We start from the raw sequence: 9,082 nt of genomic DNA, 5'->3' as shown, positions 1-9,082 counted from the left end.
CTGATGATGATTTCCGTCTAATCGACCGATCGCTTCCGCTTGGTGCGCTAGAGGCTGTTTGCGTGCGCGTATATGCATCTGTACAACCATGTCTGCCACGATCTGATGCTACTTTTACGCGGAATGATCACGACGGAGAAACAGGATGGCTACGCCGTCTACCCTCAAGGCACATCCACATGCGTTTCTCTAGTTAGAGAGATCCACAGGCGGGGCGGCCATTGTTCGTGCCGCACCTGCACCACAGCTGCTGCTGGTCAGATCCGTGATAATGCGGTCCTGATCTGTACCTAGGTAGCGTAGCAACAGCCAGACATAGAGTCGGGTGAGGAACAAACTACCCTGTCCGTCCATAGTCGCGGCCATGATTTTCTCTTTAGGGCCGGGATGCCAGAGCTACAGCACTGGGAGAGAGAAAGAACCAGTTTCCGGGTGGCATCGAATCGATGCGGCCGGAATCTCCGAGAGCGTCGTGTCGCCTCCCTGCTGGCTCCGTGAGGAAGAAGAATCTGGCGCGGGTGGACGGCGAACCTTTGACCCCCCTCACCGCAACTAGTGCTTTTAGATTCTGCATCCGCATCGCATTACCGGTCCGGCGGTCTAGCGCCAGTAGCCACTCCAGTATGGTTGCTGTCTGTCTGTCTTCCTTCTTTTCTCGTCTCAGTGCGTGCCTTGCCTTCTTTCGGCCGCCCGCTGGTACGTACGAGTAGTTCCCTTCTCGGTCCCTAGTTGGTTGGATAGAGATGCATTTCCCTCTCACCGGCCCGGCCGCTCACTGACGTACGTGGAAAAGCAAGGCCGTGCCTTCCTTCGTGTGCAAGCAATATATGCTATGCATGCATTTCCCCCTCTTTTACACCTATCACCTATGAAGCATCGATACAGATACGGGGATACGGGATACGGTGTTTTCTAGAAACAGCAATACAGTGATATATATTGTGAGCATATATACATAATTAATAACAATATATATGCAATAAAGATAAAAAAATATTGCTTGGATCAAAATGCTGCATTGTTTGTTGCCTCTGTGCCTTTTTTCAAACCCATGTGGTATGTGCCCACATATTTATGTTAATATATGTCGATCTCTAGTCTCAACAACAGCAACATTAGTATGTCAGCAACAGTAATCAACAGCATTATGCAGCAAAGCAAAGCAGCCATGCACTAGAATGGCAGCAAGCCAACACCCGACAGGCCAGCACGGGATGAGTGGAGGAGAGCAGGGACTGGAAAAATAAGTTAGTACTTTGCTGGCCATAGGCGGCCGAGGCGAGCAGCGAGCAGCAGAAAATCGATTCCAGGCAGCAGCAGCGACAATGCGCTTATGCGGTCACTCAATCCAAATCTTGTGCCTACTCAATTGACCAGATAGATAGAGAGAGAAAGAGCGCCCTAGGTTAGAGCATCTAAACCCTGTAAAAACGCAAACTATAAAAATGAGACATGGGTCAAAAAAATTGATATTTTAAAGGTTTATTTTAGCTATGTCCGAACAGAAACTGTAAAAAAAACTGTTAAACTGTAATAAAGAGCTCCTCCTTCGATCTAACGGCCGCATCCAACCTCGTCGGACGCGCCCCGTCACCCGTCGGCCATGCTCCGCGCCCAACCTCACCGTTCATGCCTTGTCGCCCGTCGGGCATGCCCCGTCGTCTCCGTCGTCAGAGACTTGCTCTGTTGCCAGCAACGTCGGCCGTGCCGTGCCCCTTTGCCTGCCGCGCTGGGAGGACTCCGACGGCCAGGCTGAGGTCATGGGAGGCTATGGCGTGGTCGAGCTCGTCCAATTCAAACCGGCGGCGATCGATTGTGGCGTCCAGCGGTTTTTTTCGGCGTGCGGTAATGAATCTGAGCAAAATCCGCAGCGGCGTGTTTGCTTCGACGAGGTTTGACAGGTATACGGCCCCCTCCTAGAATCGGTCTTTCAACCTTAAAAAATAATGGTTTCGGGTGCGGCTTTATCATGCCTTTTAAATTTTTTACGGGTTATACCACTTTTACGGTTTCTGTTCTGTACATTTTTTACGAACAAAATTGTAAAATAGATTTTTTTTACGGATTTGATCACTTATATGGGGTCTGCTAGAGATCCTTTTAGAAGGTGGGCTTCTACTGGGTTGGCTGCCCTCCCCTATCCTCGACGACGTCTAGGGCGTATTGGCGAAGTATCGATATTATTTTATTTTATTTTTAAATTGTAAAACATGATACTTCGAGGATACGGGCATGAGCCGCCTATCGACTTATCGACTACGTTTTGTACGCCGACACAGCTGATTTTGAAGTTTCGGTGCTTCAGAGTTTTACACATGCCCCAAGGCTTGCCCCTGGGTTAGTGGGTTTTATTTTACCGGCGCCTTATGCTTATCCTCTTGTAGCAGTTTCATGTTACACATGTAGTACTACAACTACAAACCATGATCGCGACAGGCCGGGTATATATAGCTAAACCTAGCCTTGCTTCTTGCATGCATCAATGCATGCATGCCGCTGGATGCTAGTAGTATATGTGCTACTTGCTGGATTTCCTACAGTGGACGCAAAAAGGATGAGCATGCATGCAGTGGAAAGCTGGCTCATGTTTGCGGTGGCAAACATTCTTTCGATCCATGATTAAAATGTCGACTGAAAGATCTGTATCACGCACTTGGCACTGTAGGGTGTGGCTCCTTTGCGAGAGGGCTTTGGTTTGATCAGTCTATGTATTCAGGTAGGGTCAAGCTCCCACCTTGAAGGGACTTAACAAATCCATGCCTTTTCTCTCTTCTTCCTTTGCTCCAGTCTTGTGCTTGCTTAGTGGCAACCACGACAGAATTGCAAATTTGCAATTGTAATATTACTGATGCAGCAGTCCTGGCAATTGGTTCCGGTTTTTTCATCGTCACCCTGAAGGAAAGTGAGACTACATTCTTAAAGGATAGATACCACACATGCACGGCAGTGATGAATAAGATCTCTCCTTTCCTGACTACACATTGACATGGTGTTCCTTTCTGGTGTCGCAATAAAAAAACGAAATTTCTTCTTACGTAAGCGTACCGACATATTTAGATATTTAGATGTAACATAACAAAAGGGATCTCTTTCAGCATCGATCCGAATCGACGCATGTTGCTCGACTAAAAATACTGTGAAAACACGTCGGACTGACTAGGGTAGCCGTGGAATAAAGCACTTTACTCTCTCAGAAGAAAATAGAAGGAAACAAAGTGCTTTAGCTTCGCCACCTCTAGTGATGAACACGCAGATAGCTATAGCTAGGGCGTAGCTACCTTAGGAAAATCATGACTGAACTTTAGAGCGGAGGAAGAAGAACCACTGTTCTAGTTTCAACCAATACTGCAAAAGCAGCAAAGCACTAGATGCGTCGTACCTGCATGCATCATGCATATGCTTGGCTTTCGCGCTCGATCGTCACAGCACGTAAAGGTCTCACGAATTGCGATGAGAAGACCGTTCGTGCGTCCACACTCGTAATTTTTTTGTTTGTAGAGTGGCATTATTCCCACGTTTACTTTGTTTGCAATTATGACGATCTACTACATAGCTTTCTTACAAATGTTTCTCTTAATTATTACCATGGATTTTGTTTTTGAGAACATTCAAAACTAAAAACAACTAGTCACGACTAGCGTCTAGGCGTGTTGTGTTGTGCGTTGGGTGTGGCCTTGCTTGGGCTATTGTACGTCACGTCTGTGCTTGGGGCTTGTAATGACTCTTTTCTCAGTAAATGCAATGAAACACAAAGTTTTTGCAATTTTTTGAAGAGAAAACTTAAAATAACTAGGGAAAAGGTACACGGATTTTTTTTTCTAAGTACCACTAGTAGAAAAAGGGCATTTAGCCCCGGTTCGGTTGGGCCATCAGTCCCGGTTCGCGAACCGGGACTAATCAACCGGGACTAATGCTAGCCCCGGTTCGGCCCCGAACCGGGGCTAATGGCCTTCCACGTGGCGGGGCTGGGAGGGGGGAGGGGGGGGGAGGGGGGGGGGTATTAGTCCCGGTTCGTATTACGAACCGGGGTTATTTCTTCGCTGTTTATTTTGAGCAATTTTTGGATTTAGGATTTTGCACTAAATTAGATGGGGCTATTTTGCTGCCCCCTATTTTCCCATTTATTTGTTTTGGGCATTTTTTAGTTTTTTTTGCACTAAATTGGATTGCACATACACAATAATAAAGGAACAACTATATTGCACATCGTCACGAATATATTACACCATCTCATCTGTCGTGCTTTATCGAACGTACTTAATTACAAAATACAGACACGAGTTACATGCACATATATGCATCTTTTTTACACTATAACATTTCATACCATTCTCATCGAATGGCAGTAGTATTCTCCCTTGGGATCTAGGACCTCTGCATCAAAGAATCCGGCAATTTCCTTTTGAATTGCTCGTACACGTTCATGTGGTAGAAGACCGTCCCGCAACCGTTCGGTCTAATTTAAAAAATGGGTCAATATATATATCAATGAAACCGAACACAATTCACGGTAATAAAATAAAGCTGTGAGTATTGTTTATCGTACTTTGATTTTTTTGATGTCCCGGGTTTTTCCCTTCTCATGGGTTGTGTGGCGAATGAACTCGCAAATATAGTATCCACATAAATTGTTCCCGTGTTCCTGCCTCAAGCACTTTACGAGAACATAGTTCAATCAAAAACATAATCAAGAATTATAATGGTATTGAAACTAGAATAAAGAGATGCGCGGATCTAGCTAGTAGTTACTTACATCTATTTGTTTAAATGTAAGCTCTGGCTTCCAATCACCCCGAGCCTTGGCGGTGAACCGTTTCCAAGCCCTACCAAGAAAAGGAAATGAATAAAGGAGTTCTATATTAATTCCTTGCTATCACGAAATGAACGAGAAGTTGCCGATATAGTGCCATAATGATTGAAATTACCTCTGGAGGCATTCCTGCATGTTCGTCCATTCGGTGAGGGGTGTGCGTTTCGGGTCCATGACTATTACTTGTCCATTGTCAGGTACAATGATTAACAAAATAAAGTGGAACCTGCGCACGCATAACGAGTCAATTATACATACACTTATAATAACATCGAGTAAGCGAAAATAGCATGTGTGTATAGTAACACTCACTTGAAGTTGTAAGGAAATATTATTTCCCTTTTGGTACTGCAAAACCTTAACGCTTGTATCAAGTTATTCTCTGTCTCGCGGGGATTCGATTCGACACTTCGGTGACGATTGTAATTTGGGTCAATGAACCCAATGTCATAGATTTGTCCTCTTTTGCTTTCGAGAATCTTCATTCTGCAAAATTAATATAGTGATGAGTAAGATTATACATGCAAGAACGAGCTGAGTAAGACTTAATGACATAAATTAATAATACTTACAAACAATAGGCACTGATGATAGATTTACCGAGGGCGTCTTATTTGTATAACTGAAATAATTCATCGAATTCAATCATAATCACGCCTCGCCCAGTCCCGAAATGCTCGTCTTCATATGCTAAGTAGTGTCAGTTTTTCTGTTGAGCAGCATGTACCAGTCATGCAATCTTCGCATTTTTGTTGGCAGCTTGTTGACTAACTTAGGTTTGACCAGTGGACGACCGTACCGGTACGTGTATTCTACGTCAGTGAATACCTCCAAATGGTTTAAGTACTCATCCATAGACATGCCTTGAGCCTTGGCCGCTTCTCCGCATTGTGCAAAAAATTCCGGATCAATGTCAGCTGTTTCATCATTCCTCTGCCGCACTGCAGCTTCCCTCGAGCACACATTTGTATCGGAATACACTTTGAGCGGGGGGCATGATTGGTTTTTCTGTTGCCTCAGCTGGGCAACTGATTTCCCGCTTGACGTACTACTCTTGAACCGCTGCTTTTTTGCCTGAGCCGACTTCATAATAGAGCTTTCATAGTCTGCTCGCAACGGTGGCAGGGGATCTTCAAGGTTTTTCAGCATTTTCACCATTGCGACGTGATCTTCTGGGGTGGCCGGGTACTCTGGCTCTTTCGGTTTATTCTTGTTAGCCACTTGAGCCTTCCACTGTTCATGATGGGCGTCTGCCCTCTTAATATTGTCCTCTTCAGTATAGTCCCAAGGTCTCTTCACCATATTCTTATGAGGTACTTTTGGGAGGGGCGACAACTTACGTTTTGGTGATCGGATCCCCTTTCTGCCGCCACTACTAGCGGGGGTATATTTTCGCTTTTTGCTCTGATCCTGAGTGGATGGAGACGGCTGACAGGGCGGTGGAGACGGCTGACGGGGCGGTGGAGACGACTCATGCGGCGGTGGAGACTGGTGAGGCGACGAAGACGACGGCTGCGCTGGAGATTGGTGAGGCGGCGAAGATGACGGTTGCGCTAGAGACTGGTGAGGTGGAGGCGAAGAAGGATTGCTGCTATGAGGAGTCGGTGGCCTTGGCGTCCAATTTGGAAGGAAGATGTCCTCCTTTGGCCATACAACGGTTTGTTTCTTGACTTCTCCAAGTTGAGTCAAATCCCTATCTTCACCTGCAGGGTGGTCGAGCTTCAGCTCCTCATAATCTTTCATCACTTCATCCACAACGACGACAACGTACCCTTCTGGAACCGGAGAGCAATGCCAAGTTGGATTACGTCCAATTGGTATGGCCATGCCGACCGCCACCGCTAACCTTAAGTTAGCAAGTTTCACCTTTAGCTAACAAGGTGTGCTCTTTGTGATATCATCCACTGGGTAGTGACGAGGAGGATCCGTCGTCAGTGCATCATCACCCTCATCCTGGAGCTGCGTGGAAGCGACACTGCTTTTCCGATTCGATGCAGCTTCTATCACGAGCCGCTGAGATTGGCCGCTACCTTGTTGTCTATCGATTTGATCCTGCTGCAGCCGCTTTATTGCTTCTTCTAGATTATGCAACCGGTCTGCCTCAGCCGCTTTATCAGTGCCTCCTTTTCCTTTCTCCTCTGATGGCTTCTATCGGGAAATTTCTTCCTTTCCTCGGGGAACGCAATAATCCACGTCGGGGAGCCTGGTAAGCCTCGTGCTCGTCCTTTGTGTTCCTTATTCCCAAGGGCGCGTGTGAGCTCGTCGTTCTCTCTATTGGGTAAGAACCGTCCCTCTTCAACATCCTGTACTGCACGTCTAATCTCCTCGATGGGTAGGGGATTCTCTTTGTGTCTTTGGTTATATATTTCCTTCCCTTCATCGTCCAACAACCCCCCATGCCCGTAAAACCAGTTTCTTGCCCGTTCGAGCCATTTTAAGGGCTCTGAAGTGATATTTTTGTCCAGAAATGATGCCTCAAGTGCTTCCCACTTAGCCATCTTAGCGCCGTAGCCACCAGGCTCCATAATATGGTGGTACTTCTTCTTACCTGCATTCGTCTTATTTGTTGCAGACTTTTTCAAGGCATCCTCCGATTTCTTGTACGCCACAAATTCGGCCCAGTAGTCTTTAATCTTCTCATAGCCGTGATCGAAATCTGGAGTCTTATCTTTCAAGATAAAATCCTGGTGCAATCTTTTTTCCAGCCTCTGAATAGATCGGCCATCTTCTTAAGAGCCCACTCCTTGACTTTTTTTCTCTAGGGCCTCTTTTCGCCTATTCATTTCCTCCTCATTTGGCTCCTCCTCATCTGGATCCACCTCTCGCGCTGACAGGGTGAAATGAAGCATGAGCTTTCTCCAAAGGTTTTCTTTGGCTGCCGTGCAGACATATGAGACTCCTTCCTCCCTTGGCTTAATCCATTCTCAAGTGGTGATAGGGATGTGGTCCCTAACAACAACTCCGCATGGCTTCACAAACTTATGCTTTACATCTGTGGGAACAATTGGTTGCCCGGTATTTGAGACTGTTTCGATCGTGTATCTCTCACCGTCATCCAGCTTCTTGGTTGGGCCTCGTTTCGTCCGTACTGAAGATTTGCTCGATCCGGAGGGCTAAAAGAGAGAGCGTTAATATATGTATACAGACAACAGAGGATTAATTTATTAATATATATATGCACCTCGCCGGAGCGGTCGGCTTCTCCCTCGTCGGCTTCTTCTTCATTGGAGCCGCCGATTCCTCCCTCGCCCGAGGCGTGGGCGTCTACCTCACCGGAGCTTCTACCTTGTGTGTTGAGAGACTCATCTCCCTCGCCAGACTCGTTTAGAAACTGACTGGTGACATCAACATCGCGAACTAAAATATCATCCCCGCGGATGACACCATGCATCACGTCTTCCTGATATTCGTCTCTATCGTGTATTGGATCCATATTATCTACAAATTAATTAAACATAAAAAAACTAAATTAACTAACAACTAAAACTATATACATCGAATAATCCACTTAATTAATGCATCATCGAATAATCCACTTAATATTATTGAATATATAATCTGGAATACATAAATAATTATACATCTCTCAAATACAATAATAATACATCGAATAATATATAAATGATCAGTCAACAAAGAGCCGTCGTAGTACTGAGGCGCTGGCGGTGGACACCCAAAGAGCAGGGACCATCACCGGATCATAGCTCGAGTGACATCCAAGAAGAACCTGTCAGGTCCTGTCGAACCTGGCATCCAACACCTCCATGTAGCGACGGACGTGCTCGCCCTCCTCCCTGACACGGCGACGTACCTCCTCCTCGGGACCCGGCAACCTCTTCACCCTCTGTGGCCCCCGCGACCGCCACCAAAGAAGCTCCGGGCCGATGACGGGAGCCTGGTTCCTCACCAAGCTGCGCGCCCCGGAAGGTAACTCCTCCCAGTGCCAGCCTGACGGAGCCCAGTCTCGCACACGCTGGCGCCTATCAAGCAGGTGGCCGCCACCGAGTCGACGACGAGGATGCTGGCCGGGCATCGTATGTCCTACTATATTTAAATTCCTACTGTTTAATAAACTACATAGAGAGCAAAATGCGTGAACCTATACTCTAAAACATGTCTAACGAATTCTCTTAACCTTTAATTGCAAATACATAACAATATGAATACTTAATTAACTAAACATCTAAAACAAATAAAACATAAAATAACTAAATTAACTAAACAACTAAAACAACTAAACTAACAATATGAAGACCTAATTAACTATGAACA

Source organism: Hordeum vulgare, chromosome 6H, assembly GCF_904849725.1.
Source record: "Hordeum vulgare subsp. vulgare chromosome 6H, MorexV3_pseudomolecules_assembly, whole genome shotgun sequence".
NCBI lineage: Eukaryota > Viridiplantae > Streptophyta > Magnoliopsida > Poales > Poaceae > Hordeum > Hordeum vulgare.
The sequence above is the reverse complement of the archived record's forward strand: the minus strand, read 5'-3'. Positions refer to the sequence as shown.